Source organism: Zalophus californianus, chromosome X (assembly GCF_009762305.2).
Source record: "Zalophus californianus isolate mZalCal1 chromosome X, mZalCal1.pri.v2, whole genome shotgun sequence".
NCBI classification, from domain to species: Eukaryota; Metazoa; Chordata; class Mammalia; order Carnivora; family Otariidae; genus Zalophus; species Zalophus californianus.
Window position 1 is genome coordinate 16802951 of NC_045612.1, and position 19117 is coordinate 16822067.

The window sequence follows — 19117 nt, forward strand, 5'->3', positions numbered from 1 at the left end:
GGCCCCTCCGGGGGTCGGGGGTGGCGAGCTGCTGGAGTCACCGTCCAGGGGCCGCGGCCCGCTCAGATACTTCCTGGCTGAGCCCAGATCGCCGCAGGCCGCAGGCCGTCGGTGGCGCGCGGTGGACGGCGGCGGCAGCGCGGGTCTCCGGGCAGCGCGCTGCAGGCCTGGCGGTCAGTCTGGCGGAGGCGGCCCGCGGCGGCCCGGCTGTAGGTGGTCTGCCCGGCGTGTAACGCGAGCCCGGCCCGCAGCTGGAGCGCGGGCCCGAGTCCAAGTGCGCACGGGAGGGGCCCGGCCGGCCGCAGAGGGCGGCGGCGCGCTCCGGAGCGGGGCCCAGAGGCAGCGGCGGGGACCCGGAGCGCTATTCCTGGAACAAAGGCAAGCACTACGCGGGAGGGGACAGCAGCGCGGGGGAGAGCGCGGCCACTCGAGCGCGGCGAAGGTGAGGGGGGGAGGCGCGGCGGGGCGACGCCCGCGGCCATCTGGGCGGCGGCGACGGGCGCAGCGGACCCTCCCCCGAGCACCCGCCCCCGGGCCCGGGGGGCTCCCGGCCTAGAAGTCCTCGTCCTCCACCCAGCCAAAGACCCGCTTCATCTCGGCCAGGAAGCCCCGGTAATCATTGAGGAGGGGGCTCTCCTTCCTGATGTAGGGGATCACCCACTGCAGGGCCGGCCCGGTGAGGCGGGTGATGAGGAACGTCACCTTCAGGGCATCGCTGGAGAACAGGGTCTCGTCCACTAACATGTAGGCGCCCGTCTGCACGATGAACTCCGGGAGCCGGTCGGTGTCGCCGTCAAACGTCTCGGGGAAGGGAATCGGGTTCCTCCACCGCCGGGTCTGGGGCCGCAGGGGCAGGGCCAGGAGGGCCTTGATCAGCTGCACTCGGCCGTCCATCGCGCCGCGCTCGCGCTCGCGCTCGCTGGGCTCGGCCGGGCTGGGCGGGGCTGGGCTGAGGCGGGCGGGGAGGCGTGGCGGGAAGTGCGTGTGCGCGGAGGCGGGCCCAGGCTTGGGGGCGTGGCCTGTTCAGGCTCCGCCCACGAGGCCGGGTGGTCGCTAGGGCGCAGGCGCAATGCGGGGTGGGTGCGCAGGCGCGACACGGGGTGTGGGGGGCCCTAGGGCTGGGGCTGAACGGGGAGGGGCAGGCCTAAGGACTGCAAGCGGAGGGGAGGTCCGATTGGAGGGGCGGGGCCCAGGTTCCCGAGGAGAGCGGAAGGCGAGGGGTGGGGCCAGGGGCGGGGCCCAGACGCGAGTCTTCTTGGTGAGGGCGGAGCCAGCTGCACGTGGAGGGGGGAAGTCCCTGTGTTAAAGCGCTGAGGAGTACTCCTTTGTATATCCTTTGTGCCGGCAGTGCACCTGTCCTTGCGTTTTCTTTTTCTGTTTTTTTTAATTGTTATGTTAATCACCATATATTACATCATTAGTTTTTGGTTGTCCTTGCGTTTTCTTAGCTCAGCTTCCATGATGACACTTTGAAATATTATAAGTGAGTCATTTTGCTAAATATCCCTCTGCCTTTGCTTTGGTTATTTTTGTCACTTAAAAGATACTGTGTCTCTCAAAATAGATCATTGGGCTGGTAATATCAATATATGTTATTACTGATGATGTGTACCATGATAACTCGTTACATGCTGTGTTACAAGATCTGAGGAGCTGTATAGTATGACTTCTGCCTGCATCCATTCAGACTTTTCAATAAAAGCGTTCTACCAGTGCAATTAAATGTATTTCTAGCCTCCAAAAGTTCCAAGATGCTCTCTATGAATTTTATCTATTCCTTAATAGTAGAAAATGAAAGATGTCAAATATAGTTTCAGTTTCTCTTGGAATGATCACATGGATTTCCCTCTCTCTCTCTCTCTTTTTTTGAGAAGGAGAGAGAAGGGGACGAAGGCGAAGGCGCAAAGGCAGAGGGATAGAGAGAATCTTAAGCAGGTTCCACGCCAAGCGCAGAGCCCAACCAGGGTTCAGTCTCACAATCCTGAGATCATGACCTGAGCCAAAATCAAGAGTCAGATGCTTAACCAACTGAGCCACCCAGGCACCCCCCTCTCTTTTTTTTAAATATCTTATTTATTTGTTTCTTTATATATTTATGTATTTATTTATTTTTAAAGATTTTATTTATTTATTTGAGAGAGAGAGAGAGCACATGAGAGGTGGGAGGGTCAGAGGGAGAGGTAGACTCCCCACCGAGCAGGGAGCCGGATGCGGGACTCGATCCTGAGACTCCAGGATCATGACCTGAGCGGAAGGCAATTGCTTAACCAACTGAGCCACCCAGGTGCCCATCTGTAGACTACATTCTTATTCTTGGTTAGTATAGCAAATTACATGTTTGATTTTCTTTTTTTAAGATTTTATCTATTTATTTGACAGAGAGAGACACAGCGAGAGAGGGAACACAAGCAGGGGGCGTGGGAGAAGGAGAAGCGGACTCCCCACCGAGCAGGGAGCCCGAGGCGGGGGCTCCATCCTAGGATCCTGGGATCATGACCTGAGCCGAAGGCAGCCGCCTAAGGACTGTACCACCCAGGCGCCCCACATGTTTGATTTTCAATTAAGAAGACAACCTTGCCGCGTGTTCTGCCTGCCTTGTCTTCGCGTTTTTGTTCTCAGAGCTGCCGATAGCAAGATGTCTTCAGGAAATGCCAAAATTGGGCATCCTGCCCCCAACTTCAAAGCCATGGCTGTTATGCCAGACGGCCAGTTCAAAGACCTCAGCCTATCTGACTACAGAGGAAAATACATTGTGTTCTTTTACCCTCTTGACTTCAGCTTTGTGTGCCCCACGGAGATCATTGCTTTCAGTGACAGGGCAGAAGAATTTGAAACTCAGCTGTCAAGTGATTGTTGCTTCTGTGGATTCTCATTTCTGTCACCTGGCATGGATCAAGAAAACAACCTTGCATTCCTGAGATAGCCTTCATTTAATTTTGGTGTAGTATTTTTTAATACATTACTAGATTAGGCAAATGGACAAATAAATTGTGGTATATCCATACAGTGGAATTCTAGACAATATTTTAAAAGAAACTACTAGTATAGCAATATCAATGACTGCTATAGAAAATATGTTCAGTACAAGAAGTGAGTACAAGAAAGTATAGAAGTTTATGATTCCTTTTTATATCAATGTCAAGAATGGGCAAAACTAAATGCTTGTAGAATTCAGAATAGTGGTTATCTCAAGAGAGGAGAAATTATAGTCTTCAGAGTTGCATGAAGGATTCTAATGAGATGCCAATGATATTGTCCAAAGCAGCTCTACTATTCTGTATTGCCACTGGCAATGTATGAGATTAATATGTTCTTCAAACCCAATGACACGTAGTATTGTCAATTTTGGTTGGTTCTGTTTTGTTTTAACTTTGTTCTGTTTTGTTTTTCCTTTAGCCTGTCTAAAAGGTGTGAAGTGGTAACTCATCGTGGTTTTAGTTTGCAATTCCCTAATTGTTAATATTAAACATCTTTTTTGTGTGTGCCTATTTGCTACACATATCTCTTCTTTTATGAAGTGTCTATTCAAATATTTTGTCCGTTTTTAATTGGGTTGTTTGCTTTTTTATTGTTGACTGTTGAGAGATATATATCTATCTCCTGTATTCAGGTCTTTTTTAAAAAAAGATTATATTTATTTATTTGAGAGAGAGAGAGAGTGTGCCTGCACGCACCCACTAGTCAGGGGGAGGGGAAGAGGGAGAAGCAGAGAGGGGAGAAGCCGACTTCCTGCTGAATAGGGAGCCCGATGCCGTGGCTGGATCCCAGGGCCCTGGGATCATGACCTGAGCCAAAGGCTGACCCTTAAACTACTAAGCCACCCAGGCGCCCCTCCTGTATTCAAGTCTTAATCAGGTATGTAATTTACAAATATTTTCCCCTACCCTGTGCCTTTTATTTTATTTATTTATTTTGCCTTTTCCTTTAATTCTCTTAAAAGTTCCTGGATATTATACGAAAACAATGAATCATGTAACACTACATCAAAAACTAATGATACTGTATGGTGACTAACATAATAAAATAAAATCTAAAAAAAGTGCTTTTTGAAGAACACCAGGTTTTTAATTTGATGAAGTCCAGAACTCCATTTTATAAACGCATGCGTGAGTAGGCAGGGCTGAGGGGAAGGAAAGAGTAGGCATGGGGGTGAGCCCAGGCTCTGCCCTGCCTGAAACTCGGCCTTGACCCTCCCATCCCAGGAGAGGCAGCCCTACCCATCGTGGCCCACAGGACCCGGTCGGCTCTGTTCTGGGGGCTCATGCTCGGGGTCATATCCCACTGAAGCCTCATGCTCTACCACCAACGGCTACATACACATCTTCTAGATGCCACGTGTCATCCCGATGGCACAAAGAGAGCACGTCCCAAATGAAAACGACTGAGGAAAAAATGAATACACTGGATGCATCGACAAGGTGGGATTGTGGCCGTGTTTTCTTTCTCCAACAATTCCCGTCCTTGCCTTTACTGTGAAGTAAAACTGCTGTTGAGGGTGTTAATTGGCCCAACACACGGGGAACTCTTTGGCGCTATCTACCAAAGCTACACACAGGCCTCCCCTGCGACCTAGCCATTGTAACTCCGAGTTCTCGAGACTTAACAGAAATACGTACAGCTGCTCAGGAAAAGCTGTGCGCGAGAACTGACATTGTAGAGCCACAGGGAAGAAGCAGAGAGACTAGTTAGGAGGCTGTTAGAATAATCCAGGAGAGTGGTAAAGGGAGTCTGGACAAGGGTAGTTAACAGTGGGGACGCAATGAAGCCGTCCGAGTCTGGCTGTAGGTTGAAGGCAGAGCCGAGGATTTGCCGATGAAGTTAATGTGGGGCCTGAAAGAAACAGAGGAGTCAAGGAAGACACCAAGGCGTTTGTCTTGAGCAATAGAAAGGAAAGAATTACCCTTTACTAAGGAGGGGAAGACAGGGGAGGAGCAGGTTTAGGAGGGGGAAAAAAACAAAGGCTTGACTAAAACCTTCATGAATACTAAATAATTCCACTGAGTTCAAAAAGTAAACCAATAAAATCAGTGAAACTAAGTTTCCCTTAAATGTTCCAATATATAAGCAATACATAAACTTAGTAAGAGCTCTACTTAAAATTCCAACTCCAAACCCATTACTTGATTACATATTTTAAACTGGAACATCAGGAGCCACATCATGTTTGGGCCAAGCTGTCGTGGGCATGCGGGAGGGCGGGCGACCTGCAGCATAATTTCCTAAACACACGTGATTTACAAAAGACACTGGAGTGTCATAGCCCTAACTAAATGATGAGTTATGTGCATACATGTGACTATGATGTTCGAGAAGGTGATGTCATCATCAGAGTGGTAATTCAGCGTTGTGGGGTTGGTAATAGACTAAAGCAAATGCCTCTCGCAAAATCATATATAAATCCCTCGTTTTTACCTTTTCAACATCTGTGGAGATGACCGCATGATTTGGTCTCTTAATACAGCAAGTTCAGCGATTTCTTAACATCTAATCCTCATTATATTCCCTCATCGTGGTGCATCACTCTGAAAATGCTGCTCCACATTATGATGGCTAATATTTGGGGTTTTCCCATTAATGTTGCAGGCAACATCTGCAGCCCGGGCGCCGGTAACCTCTGGCTGAGAGACGCATGAGTAAGCAGGAAAACGTGTCCACAGAGCCTCGCGCAAGGGGCGTCCAGAGGCCGAGAGTCCGCTAAGGAACTCCAAAGGGGGAGAGGCCGGCTGGGAAGGTGTGCACCATCGGAGCCCGAGCTCCCAAACTTGGGGACCTTCCCCTCGCCGACCGCAGCTGGCTCCGCCCTCAACGCGGACGACGCCGGGCCCTGGGCTCCTCCCCTGGCCCCGCCCCTCGCCCGGCGTCCGCCCGGAGACCCTCGGCCTCGCTCCTCGAATCCCACCCCTCCTCCTCTCTCTAACGTTAGGCCCGCCTCTCCCCCCGCCCCCTGCCCCTCGGGCCCTCGCGCGCCTCAGCTCGCGGTGCGCCTGCGCACTGGCGGCCTTGTGGGCGGAGCCTGCGCCGCCGTCGGGTGCCGCCCATGACCCCGCCTGCCCCTGCCCTGGTCCCGCCCCCGCCCTGGTCCCGCCCCCGCGGAATGCACTGCGGCAGAGGCCTAGGAATGGCCCCGATGGGTAGTAAGGCGACTTCGTGGTGTTTGGCAAGGACTAAAAGCAAATGCCTCAGGTAAAATCAGACCCACCGACCTAAAATAGGCCCAGTGGGGAATGGGTCACAGCCTCATGTTCTGTAACACAAGAGAGGATAATCAAAGGGACCCAAAGGGACACCAAGTTCCAGCTGCAGTTGGAGAAAAAGAAGTGATCTGCACTCTGGGTACCGCTGACCCTCTCAGCAGGAGAACGAGACGTTGCAGCTGGGGCCCCTCGAGACTGGATGGCAAGAACAGCACTGCTGGGGCGCCTGGGTGGCTCAAGTTGGTTAAGCATCTGCCTTTGGCTCAGGTCATGATCCTGGGGTCCTGCGATCGAGCCCCACATCCGGCTCCCTGCTCAGTGGAGAGCCTGCTTCTCCCTCTCTCTCTGCCTGCCACTCTGCCTACTTGTGCTATCTCTCTGTCAAATAAATAAATAAAATCTTTGAGAAAAAAAAAAAAAGAACAGCACTGCTGACACCTGCGCCTGAAGTCTTTATGGAACCCCAGGGAGAGCCCTGTGCCCCACCACCCTCTGTAGTTATAGACAGAACAGCCTGCCACAGGCTTGCTCTCCTTTCCCTGGGTCCATAAGGATAAAGCTATTTGTTGGGATTTTTTTGGGGGGGGAAGATTTTACTTTTCAGTAACCTCTACACCCAATGTGGGGCTCTAACTCAACCCTGAGATCAAGAGTCGCAGGCTCTACAGACTAAGCCAGCCAAGCAGCCCTGCTGAGATGTTTAAACCATGGTAAGCTGCGGGGGAGACATGCAGTTCTAGTTAACTGGAAATTTTGTACAAAAACTGCAACACTGTATTGGTATGTTTAAAAAACAAACTGCCAAAAAACTCTTCTACCCACCTAACTGATTTAATTCTGCTATTAACAAAGCCTTTATAAGGCCTCGTGGTGTGGTGTAAGGAAAGATGCCTCCGATGCAAGGGACCAAGATTCTATTGCTGGCTTCACCAGGAATTAACTGTGGGCTTGCTGCTTCCAGTTTGGGTCGGGGGGACTGATCTCCTGTACAATCATGCTGGTCATGCTACCTCTGCCTTACCCTTGGGAGTATCAGGAAATTCCCCTACCGCTTCCACAATCCCCAGATAGGTGCTTATGGCCCGCAGGAAGTGCTGAAAGGACCACTTTTCATAGGAAGGTATTACATTACCTAATAATTTTAGGGGAATACTTTTGTAATCAAAGGGTAGAGCTTAACAAAAAGGACGAGACCCCACTCCCCTGCCACCAAGATCCTGTTGTTAATGTGTCAAATTCTATAGCTCCGAGCCCTGCCCTGGTTCAGGCGATGGCCCACGTAGCAGAGTCACAGCTTTGCTCATGCTGGCGTCCATTGTGAATAATAAAAATCTACAAGTGAGATTTTCTGAAGCAAATACATTTTATTGGAAGGACACAAGTATTTCACAAAATGCAAGAACCTTAAGCAACAAACACATTTTAAAGACAGAAATGAGGATAGCTCAGGGAAACTCAAGAGTATGCCTTCTGATTACATTCTCTGCAGTGAAAGAATATTAGTGAGCCTTTTCAAGATATCACCCATTCTCTCTCTCTCTCTTCTTTTTTAAAGATTTTTAAGTAATCTCTACACCCAGTGTGGGGCTCGACCATAATGACCCTGAGATCAAGAGTCACATGCTCTACCGACCGAGCCAGCCAGGCGCCCCCAAGGATGAGATACCACTCATTCTTGGGGCCTAGTCCCAAACTCTAAATATAACAAAAGTACCATTGGCTCAACTCTGATAAGGTGAAAAGTATGAAACCAAGTAGCTATGGCCAGGGAACTCGGCCACACAGTAGACAGAAGGGTGGGGGCCAGGCGCCGAGGAAAGTGCTTACTGGGGAGATCCAGCGGCCCGAGACTAGTGCCCTCCACCCTGCACAATACAAATACAGTACACAATGCAAATACGGTACCCATACACATTTTGACATGTTCTCATATACAAAATATTTTGAAAGATTTCTTGCGTAGGCACAAAAGCACAATTGCAAACCATGGAGACAACCCCAAATCCAGGCCGATCCCAAAGTCACATTAACCCCAAGTCAATTTCTGGTCACATGACAAACAGCGGACGGCCCAGGGCTGCTCCTCGAGTCCAAGTCTTCCAGGTGAAGTTCACGGCTTCTGTGGAACTGCTGTGTTTCAGTGAAATGGAAAATCTTACGGACTAAAGGTCATCCTCATACGTCGCCAGGGCAAATGCCACATGTAAATGGAACAATACAGACAAAACAATAATACAGAAGCAGTAATTTCCCATTTCCCTGTACAGAAACTTCCTTCCTTCCCCTTCAGTCTGCAGTCCAAAAACATTCGAGGGGAGCACTCATCTGTAATCATGGGAGGGTTTTTTTTTTCAATTTCTTTTATTTTATTTTAAGCGGGCTCGGGGAGCCCAACACGGGGCTTGAACTCACAACCCTGGGATCAAGACGTGAGCTAAGATCAACAGTTGGATGCATAACCAGCTGAGCCACCCAGGCGCCCCTTTCTTTACTGTTTTTTTAAACCACTTTATTGAGGTATGAAGGTAGGTGACTGGCATACAACAAGCCGTACATATTTAATGTATGCAACTTCATGAGTTCAGAGATCGGTATACACACATGAACCGTCACCAAAACCCATGCCATAAACATAGCCATCCCCTCCAAAGCTTCACTCCACCTTCAGTAATTAGTATTACTTTTTTGGACTAAGAAGATGACAGAAGGTAGAAGATCTACCCTCTTAGCAAATGTTTCCGTATGCGTCTCCTCTGAGCTCTGGAGGAGAAGCCTGGTGTCCGGTTCCTGCCGTTAACCATGTTCCTCATCCTGTGGGTCAGCACCCCGAGGGCACAACCTATAGTCTTCGAGCAGATAGAAGACTGGTGTCTCCAACGGGCCTTTCAGCGTTCTGTAAGGCGCCTGTGTCTGACTAATGGGGGGGCGGGGGGCTGGTTGAGGCAATCAGTGAATCTCCTCAGGAGTCACTGAACACAGCCCACTGCTATTCTTTTCTGAAGCTGATCAGAAGCAGTACAGTAGGTCTGCATGTGAATAAAAGACACGGGAAGCTCAGAAGGCCAACCCGAATCTCAACTGCGGGGCAGCCTGCTTGGCAGCAGTCTAATCCACGTGCTGCGCTCCTGGAGTCAGCAGGATGGGCAGAGGGGGTAAACCCAAACCCAGAGGGAGCTAGAGGGCATCACTTCAATGATCCGAGAGTGCACACATTTTGCACGTTCTTCCCACCCACTCTGAGAAGCCCCCACCCTAGAGCTCTGTAACACACAGAGGATCCGAGTCCTCCCCCCTGACCAAGTATTCTTATCAGGTCCTGTGTATCGCAAGACAGACAGATCACCCCTCTGCTCCTCCAGGGCACTCGAGAAAGGGAGGGTATGAGAGGAACAGTACAGCTCAACTTGCCAGTGGAGAGCTGACATCAGCATATCAACTTACACCCGTCCCTAAACAAGGTTTGTGGTTTCAATCCTCATTGGAGTGGGCTCTGTGGGATCAGAGAGGGCTCCCCCTGAGAACACAGCCTGCACAAGCAGGCTAGAGGAGAAGCAGTTGCTCATACTTATGAACCGTCCCTTGGGTGCTGTTGGCACCAAGGGCTCTTGAGGGAGTTCTCTGCGTGGCCTCACTAACTCTGGCCAGTGCTCGGGACTCACCAGCCGGGCGAGGGTGCAGTTACCAAGGAGACCTGGTATCTCCTGGTAGCCTGTCGCAAAGGCATACAAAATAAGAAATAAAAGTTAAATGATCCCTGTTGAAAGGAGGCCAAGGACTCCCCCCACCCCCCTTCCCTTTTCTGAGAACACGGACTTCAGAAAACTTCTCAATGTGAGTTCTTGGTCTCTTTGCACAGTAGGCAAATCTTTTTCAGAAGCTAGGTAAGCCTCTGGCAATTGTGCAACCCAGGAATGTGTCCACAAGGGCCCTGCAGGGCCTGAGAGCGAGGTAAAGGGGGAGCAACTTGAGCAGTTGAAACAGAAAGCTCGGCTACAGCCTCCCGCAAAACAGAGAGGGGCACGAACACCACGGACAGCGCCCAGGAGCCAACAGAGAAGGTCTCCCGGGAACAAAATGAGCATAAGCCACAGCAGTTCCTCCTCAGGAGGGCCTCAGGTCGCTGTTGACGGGCAACGAGACAGCGGGGTGAGGGGCTCACTCCCGCCCGAGGCCTTTGTTCAGAGGCCTACGGTAACACAGAGTTAAAATGAGACAGCATAACCTGCGCGCACAGGCAAAACCATTCATTTGTAAAATGGAAAATGACCCTCTCTTGTCCGAATGAATGTCTCAACTCGATGAGACAGTCATAGTTTCTCACATCCTATCCCCCAATGTCCAATGTCTTCGGTCCCCCCAGCTCTGCTGCCCCAAAGGTAGTGTGGGAGAATGGAGAGCGGCAGGAGGCGCAGCCCGGAGCCCACAAGGCCCAGCACCACTTCCACACCGAGTCCCTCGTCCGCCCGACTGTCGAGGCTCCCTACGCCCTCAGAGTGTACTCATAACCCTGCTGGACCCCGGATGTCCCTGACCAAGAGAAATCAAGAACCTGAAATGGGGAAACCGTAACACCCCTCCCCTCCTCAAATTGCAACCCCCACTTACCCTCTCACCCCTCTGGTAGCTTCAGTACAACGCCCTCCTCCTTGAGAGTGCAGGCAAGATCCCCTTGAGGCTATGCCATCGCCTCCCAAGAGAGGACCAACACGGCAGAGGGGTCAGACTAGCAAGGGGCAACGCATTCTAGCAGATACATAAGGGAAGGGACGCCTGCAGCCTGTGGGTATAGCTCTCCTCAGCAAAAGAAATAGGAGGGCTCAATCCTCCAGCCTGGAGACCTGACCCCGGAGGTTCCTGGACATCCAGGTTCACCTGCACAAGCCCAGGAGAATCGAAATGTCCCCTGGCTCACGTAAGTTTCATTGACAGCGCCCATGAGCTGCTTGTCTTCCCACCAATGCGCAGAGTACACTCAGCAGAAGAGTGTAGGAAGTTAATATGGAAAGGGGCTTGGACAGAATTCCAACCACATTCCCAGACACAAGATCTGGATTCCTGATGATCCCTAACATGCCACTGCTGTGCACAGTGGACATTCTTCTGTTCAATACGTTTGTGTCAGAGCACAGAAGCCTGACAGCCGGCCAGGGCCCATTTCTTCCCTGGGACCCACTATTGCCCATGCCCCAGATGCTGCCATTGCCAGCCAGTATGCACTTTCTGTAGGAATTTAACAAGGCACTTTGAGCCATGGGAACGTCGGGGGAAGAAGTGTCTGGCCAGTGTATGAAAGAACATGCCAGCAACAGCAGCTCACTTTCATTAATCTCCCCTTGAGAACACAGGTCACTATCAGTATGAAAGACTGCGCAGTCAACTCAAGCACGTCCGATCAGTCGCCAGAAACAGCAGCAACTGCCTCTAAGAAGACTCCCTCGGATTACCGTTCTAGAAAACAGTAGAGAAGGGTGAAGGGCCACCATTCCTTGAGCCACTTTTCACAGGCTAAGGCAGCGCACAGAGAGAGACAAAGCCTTCCCCAGGAGCAAAGTCCCAAATTCTCAGGGAAGCTGGACAAATAAGGAACAGACCCCGTCACAAAAATCTCATCTTTTCACATTCAGCAAAGTGCATTGTTGTCTTTTGTCCTCCAGCTATGCTGATCCTAAGCAGTGCCAGCGACGGGGAAGTAGGCAGAAGACAAACTTTGAGCGCACAAAGTCCAGTACAGGGAACCATATCCCCCTGTCTGCTTTTCCCCCGCGCTCTGGGAGCAGCTCTGCAAAGGGAAGGCCACTCTTCCCCAGCCCTCTCCCCATCTCCTGAAGGAAGGACCACATCTAGTCAGTCATTCCTTCTCTCCTGATCAGAGAACCCCCTCCCCGATCCCCATCTCCTGAGGGAAGGACCACATCTAGTCATTCCATCTCTCCTGGTAGCTGCTCAACAATTAGAAGTAGAACTACTATATGTTCCAGGCATCCCACGTCTCGATATTCATATAAAGGAAATGGAGCCGCTATCCCAAAGAGATATCTGCACCCCAGTGTTCACTGCAGCATTACTCACAATAGCTAAGACATGGAAGCAAGCTAAGCGTCCATCAACGGGATAAATGGATAACAAAAATGTGGTCTATATATACAATGAACTATGATTCAGCCATCAAAAAGTTGACATATAACAGGGAACCAGGATCGTAAGGAATACACCCCATTCCAAAGGCCTTGCCTTAAAGGGCTCCATAGCCGTCCTCTTTCCGTCACCCACAGAAATCAGAGGAATGAGAAAAAACACTTAAGGCAGACACAAGTTTGACATGGGACACTTCACACCATGAACTGAGAGCACATTAACATTCCCGCTGCCGGGGAGACATGCGCCGAGTACAGGCCTCCTGAGGCAGGTGATGTGGCTGGTCCAGGAATGGACTCGTGGGAAAGAACCAAGCCGGATCCCACCTTCAATTCTGAGGAGGGTCACCTGCTCTTTCCCTGAGAGTCCTGGCTTCGAGAATGCCACCAGAGAGAGTCACCCTTTCGGAATTATTTTTAAGTGACTTACTTTTGAGTACCAGTACTCAGCAGATTTCCCCATAAACCATTCATTTAGATCTTCCCCAGCCCGCCCCCCCCACCCCCAGTGAAATGACCCAAGATGATTCTGAGGGCCAGGGGGCACAAGTGTGTGTGGAGGGGGAAGGAGGCATCACCGTTGTTCAATTGTACAACGGCTTCTGAGAAGCAAATAAGCCAGTCTTGGTCCCCATCACGTCACCTGGTAAAGGAACATGGGTTTGGGTACAGGTTTTGCTAAGTACCTCAGACCTCGGGTTTTTATCTTCCACGGCTTTAATGTGACCAATCACAGAGATAAATAAAAGGTCCTTAAAATGTCAACCTGTTCTATAAAGGCTACATACGTTAGTGGCTAATCACAAAGAAATGTGGGGGTTTCTTGATCTTTGGTGAGCACACATCAGGCTCTGTGATGCCACCTTCTGGATTGAACCAGTGCTAATAAAGCAACCGAGGAATCAGAGGGCTCTGTGAACCTAAAGGTCAGGAGGGTCTTTGAATGCACCCTAGCGTAAGTCATAGTTACACTGAACACTCTCCCGCCCGACTGTCAAAAGCCTTCACCTGATTTTCAACCAATTACCTAGTGCCCAGAAAAGAAGTAACTGCATACGGGGAAGGAAAGAGAGGAGACCTTTTCGGCACTGCCAGTTAACAAGCACCCTGCAGCCCCAACTCGACGCTGAGCCACGTCAGCTTCAATGTAAAACGTCCAAGTGAGTCACAAAAGGCCGCAGCTCAGAGCAAGGCAAAGTCTGCATTGTGGGGCAAACTCCTGGCATCATAGCAGAATTAAAGACGTTGATTTCCAGAGAGATGCCCAATACTCTCCGAGGGTATTGCTGGCCCTGTGAAAGGAAGCAAACACTAAGCTGAAATTATGGCAAAAGTCTATAAAGAAATGAAGTGGGAGTGGGGTCTGGACAGGTAGGGAGAGGGGCTAAACCAAGCCATCATGTTCTGCTCCAATATATGGCTTCTGGAAACGGTGGCCTAAATCCTTCAGCACCTCCTATGTGCCGAGCACTTACTAAAGATTATCACACCTGATTTTCACAACATCCCTGGTACCAAGGTGGGATTCCCACTGTGCAGATGGAGAGGCTGAGGCTCAAAGATGAGAGTAAGAAAGAGCCAAGGGTCTTTCAGACTCAGATACTAGAGATTCATTGTGAATGAACCACAATGGGTGGTCTCGGCAACATCTGCAAAGCAAATGAGGAACATCTACAAGGCCAAAAAAAAAAAAAAAATTAGCTAACAAATATGTAAGGAAGTATTGACCTACATATTCCTCGAATTGTTAACCTATGCTTCCAGGACCGCTGCCAAATAAATGCCTGCCCGCCCACCCACCCATAGTAGGGGTAGACTGGCAGATTGTAAATCTCTAGCACCCACTTGGGGTACAGGACTCATCTTTTCCCCTTTCCTAGATAGAGCTGGATTTAACTGCATTCAGATCCATGATAAAAAATTACATTTGTACCTGAAAACGAAACGAAACAAAACAAAACAAAACAAAACACCTGAGCAGTGCTCCCACAATCTCTGGATTCCTGAAGTTTGTTTCTGACAATCCCATCCAGTCCCTCCTCCTTCTGCATTGTATTACAAGTTTTCCAAAAGGCTAAAAAGATCAAAACTGTGATGTGAGAGCATCGAGATCAGGTTTGTTTGAAATCTGACATTCTGATAAAGTCCACATGTCCCTAAGAGTGGCACCCAACAGTAAACAGAGGAACACAAATAAGGATTGGAAAAGATGCCACGGACCAATTAAAAAAACTGATCAGAGACACAGAGTCTCTACCACAGAGTTAATAAGTAGCACCCAGGGAGTGACCCTGCCATTGCGGGAAGTTCCAACCTTAAGAGACTCAGGGAAGGCATTCCAACAACATCTTAAATAATGATACAACGGACAGGAGGCAGGTGCTATTCCCCACCCAACACCTGTGGCCTCACACAGCATAAGGTTGCACTTACCTTATGGCTGGTCTTGACTCCTGGGTCTAGGTCCTCTCCTCTCACTACAGGCCTATAAGCTGACCAGGACTGGATTTCTCCATCACAGATCCTGAAGGAGTTAGAGTGATTATACAAATCTACAAAGAGACTTACCTGTGAGAGGTCAGCTTAGCACCACTGCAGGAAAATTAGGTAACTTGGAAACTCATAAGATGAGTGGATGGGGGCAAACGTCCTCTTTCCCTTATCCAGAGGAATTTCTGAAAGTGGTTGGTGGGGCCAGAGCACCCAATCATGCAGCCTGTGTGAGGTAGGCCAAAAGAGTGAAAGATAATGTAAGCCAGGGACTGCATGAGTCAAACCACAAGATAAGATTGCTGCTCTAGAGGCCGATTGTCCCCTCAAGAGGAACCATAGTTCATCCTGTTTTAATCAAACATCATAGGGGAATTATCAAATAGTATGTTGAGAGTTATCACCAGTTATTTCCTAGAAGGGGGGGAGGTCTCAGAACTCCATTTTTTCCTCTTCAGTAATAAGGCAATTGACTCATACAAAATTGTGGGTAACAGACCCTTGGAATGGGTTGTGGCATTCTCACTTTGTTACCAATTCCTGACAATTATATAGCATGCAAGATTATGGGTAACAAATCATTCAAATGGGTTTTGTGTCCTACTTAATAGACCATGAAATGCACATTATACAACCTTGTTGTTATATTAGTCTTAGTAACTGGTAACACAGTAAGATCAAAAACCGCTAAAACTAAAAATGAGCTGCTTTAATTCAGAACAATTTCACAAAGAATTTCATACATTACATAATGTCACTGCCATCTGACATTGAACATAGGTCTTTGAGGAGGAAATACTGGAAAAAAACTGGACATCTGGTAATATATAGATTGGGGAAGCTGCTCCTAATTTGCAAGTATGCCCCTGGGATTTTAGGGACAATGGGCATGTAATAAAAGCACCTTCATTCCCCACTTAGATGTTGTTCAAGATCTAGGACTCTTGTCTCAAAAGTCAGGATTGGTGAGACTAGTTAAGTGTCCCAGTTCCTGAAATCTGCTTTCCTGTCAGTACCAATGACAGATAAAGTAAAACCCAAATACCAGCAATGAATCTTTCACATGTCTAAATGTAATCAAGGCACCTTTAGAGATCTTCAGTGTTCCACCAATATGAGCCATTAAATTATTTCTACGTGAGTTAATATATATAATTCAAGTCAATACCAAGAACTGACTTATTAGCAAAAAGGCTAATAAGGCAAACTCAACTATCACCATTATCAAAAGGAAGGAACTGTTTTACTTAAGACCAAGTATCAGGTTCCTCTCAGTGATTAGGGTCCTCGGGGTTTTGAGCAAAACACCAACTTTCCTTTCAGTTAATTCTCCCCTTGAATACACTATTAGATGTCACACACGGAGGCATGAGTGTAAATAGGCAGGCACTGACTAGTACGCCAATATGCTAGCACTGAGGCAGTAAGGCACAGTCAGCTCTTGTAGCTAAAGAGGCAGGGACAACATCCTCTGTTACTGGGGCGGGGCGGGGCGGGGCGGGGCGGGGCGGGGTGGGGTGGAGGGAGAGCACCAAGTCCAGTCTAGCCCAGGACCTCAAACAAGAAAGATTGGAGTTGTCCTGGACCAGACTGCTCAGGACATAAACTGGCATATCCCCCTTGTTTGTAAATAGAAACTACACAAGTAATTTTTTCTATGGGAGAACACCTGGGAAGGAGCACGTAAGCCAACATTTAAAGAAATAACAATATGTCACATGCACAATTACAGTTCTAGAATAATATTCAAATGTATGCAGGACGACCAGCAAGGGCCATTCACTTCTAGGGAACAGAGAACACCCATTCTGGGGGTGAATTTCCTTCTAAGTAAATTGAAAATGCTCCACGATTTTCAAAGGAAACGCACTAAAGGCTAAGAACAGAACTGAACTAAAGGAAGTTGATAATCAACATGTAATTATTGCGAGAAATAAAATCCCAGAAGGATCTAAACGACTTCCGGGATGGCCGGTGACAGGCACTTCCGGGAATTCACTGTCGTCAAATAACAACCGCTCAGTCAGATGGGCAATATCTGTTATTTTTTACATTGAAAACAAAACTTTTTCTTTATTTTAAGTAGAACTATGAAATAAAAGACACAGGACTCGTTCTTTTTTACACATAGAAACGTTTTAATAGTAAAATAAAGAAAAGTTGGGCTACCGGACCGCCGGAAGCCAGTAACTGTCGTAAAGCAAGGAGCATAAAGATCATTAGAACCATCGTTTCCTCATTTGTAAATTGAAAATAACGTGAAAATGTTTAACACAAAGCTTATGAAAAAGCCTGGACCCAACATTTAATAGAATAAAGCGATACCGGACACAATTCTTCTGTAAAACAAAATCCCACACTCTGTTAACGGCTGGCGTTGGAGAGTTAAAAGCATTCGCTGTCATAAAACGTCAAGGACTTAGCCAACTGATTACAATTACTGCATTGTAACTCGAAAGTGCCTCAAAACCTTTATTACTATTATTATTTAAGATTTTATTTTTAAGCAATCTGTACACCTAACCCGGAAATCAAGAGTCACAGGCTCCGCCCACTGAGCCCGCCAGGCGCCCCTCAAAACGTTTACTTTTCAGAAAATTTATCAATAGGGAACAAGACCAGAATTTAACAAAATAAATTAGGCTAAACATGCAATTATATTCTAAACTTAAGGCACTCAATTAACTGAGACGTTAAATTACTCCCCTGTAAATTGAAGTTTACACCAAACCATTTAAAGGAAATATGTAAGGAGCGCCAGGATCAAAACGGAATCGAATGTATTAAGATAAACATGTAAAATCAAATGCCAAAACAGTGCCCAGTCTTGGCTAGCAAGAGCGGCTAAGGGATATTCAGAGTGTAAAACTTCCAAGTGTCCGGCCGGACAATTTATTCCCAAAAGCGCACACTGAGAATACTTTCATTTGGAGAAGAGTCGTGAAACACAGCCGAAATAAAAATTAAACAAACTCCAATACGGCAATGTTGCGATATCATAGGGGAAAAAAAGAACCCCAGCGCCGTTATATTATAAAATAAAACAAGAAATAGGACCCCCGCGGGCATGATTCCCATCAGGGACTTGAAGCAACAAGGTCTTGCCAACCAAACCGCTATTTCTCTTATTCGAAAACTGTAAATAACACTTTTTTTTTTTAATGGAAAACACACGAAAAGCTTCCGGACCACTTTTGGTTGAATACAATGATATTAAATACACAGATACATCACATAAAAATGCAGCGTTCAACGATGAAAATTCCCAGTGGTCAGTGAAACGATCCCCGAGCCGCTCAAGCGGCTATTGACTCATTTTCACGTTAGAATTATCAGGATCCCCCCCCCCCGCCCCTTTTAGGCAACATATGAAGAAGGCCATTCCAAATTTTAACCAAATGATATTAAACAAGCAGTCATGTTGTTAAATTAAAGACAAAACTGCGCTCAACGGCAGGCATCGGCTGTCCTGATCACACACATGCCCCTCGGGGCCTTACTTTCCTTTCTTTCAGATCGAAACTCACAGAAATTCTGTCACTAAGATACTTCACGAAAATGGCCAAGGCCAAGATTTAAACAATCCCCGGTGACAATATCCACCCAACAACACTGTACAATAAAAAGCAAAATCAGCTCCCTGGCGGCCAATGGCCGTTCACGCTCTCCTGGACCCACGCAGGCTCAGCCGACCGCACCATTTTTCTTCATTTTTAAGTTGCAAACGCCACAAAACATGAAGACCGCGAATGGTGGGGGGTTCAAGACCCACATTTAAACAAACAAGATGATCTGAAAGACTCGTCGTGTTGTTACCTAAAGCACAACACCGCGCCCAATGGCCGCTAACGGGCCTTCCCTTGTCATCGGTCCAGAAGCCCATGAGACACACCTGTCAAAGCCCATTAGGACACACCATGTATCCGCTTCTCTTGAAATCACACTTACACAAAGCCAATTACGAAATAAAGTAAATTAAACTTACGTTTTTTGAGATCGCGGAAAAGGTAACCGCCATTTTCCGTAATCCCTGAGTGGAACCATCCACGGAAGCCACCTTGTACAATCCAGATTTTAATGGAAACGCGCCCGGTCACGTGGTAGAGCCTCTTTACCCGCCTTTCTATGTATGGCCCCGCCCTCCAACGTCATCATTGGAGGGCCTGCGACGATTGACAGGCAGACTGTCCACTCTCTTCAGGTCTATGAGTAGAAACTGCCATATCTCCAGGTCCAGCTCATATTGTTGTCTTTCTACATCTATGTCCATCCGTCAATGCCTAACTCCCCCAAGTTAGT

At 48.3% G+C, this 19117-nt stretch overlaps 1 long non-coding RNA gene across 1 annotated transcript; it reads right to left on the minus strand.

The window, feature by feature from the left end:
• Positions 1-7553: 7553 nt before the first annotated feature.
• Positions 7554-18896, minus strand: LOC118356482. Its single transcript, XR_004819786.1, has 3 exons — positions 18804-18896; positions 14897-15044; positions 7554-13620 (listed from the first exon to the last, which is right to left on the minus strand). It is a non-coding gene; the product is annotated as an uncharacterized LOC118356482 (long non-coding RNA).
• Between the last annotated feature and the right edge of the window lie 221 nt (positions 18897-19117).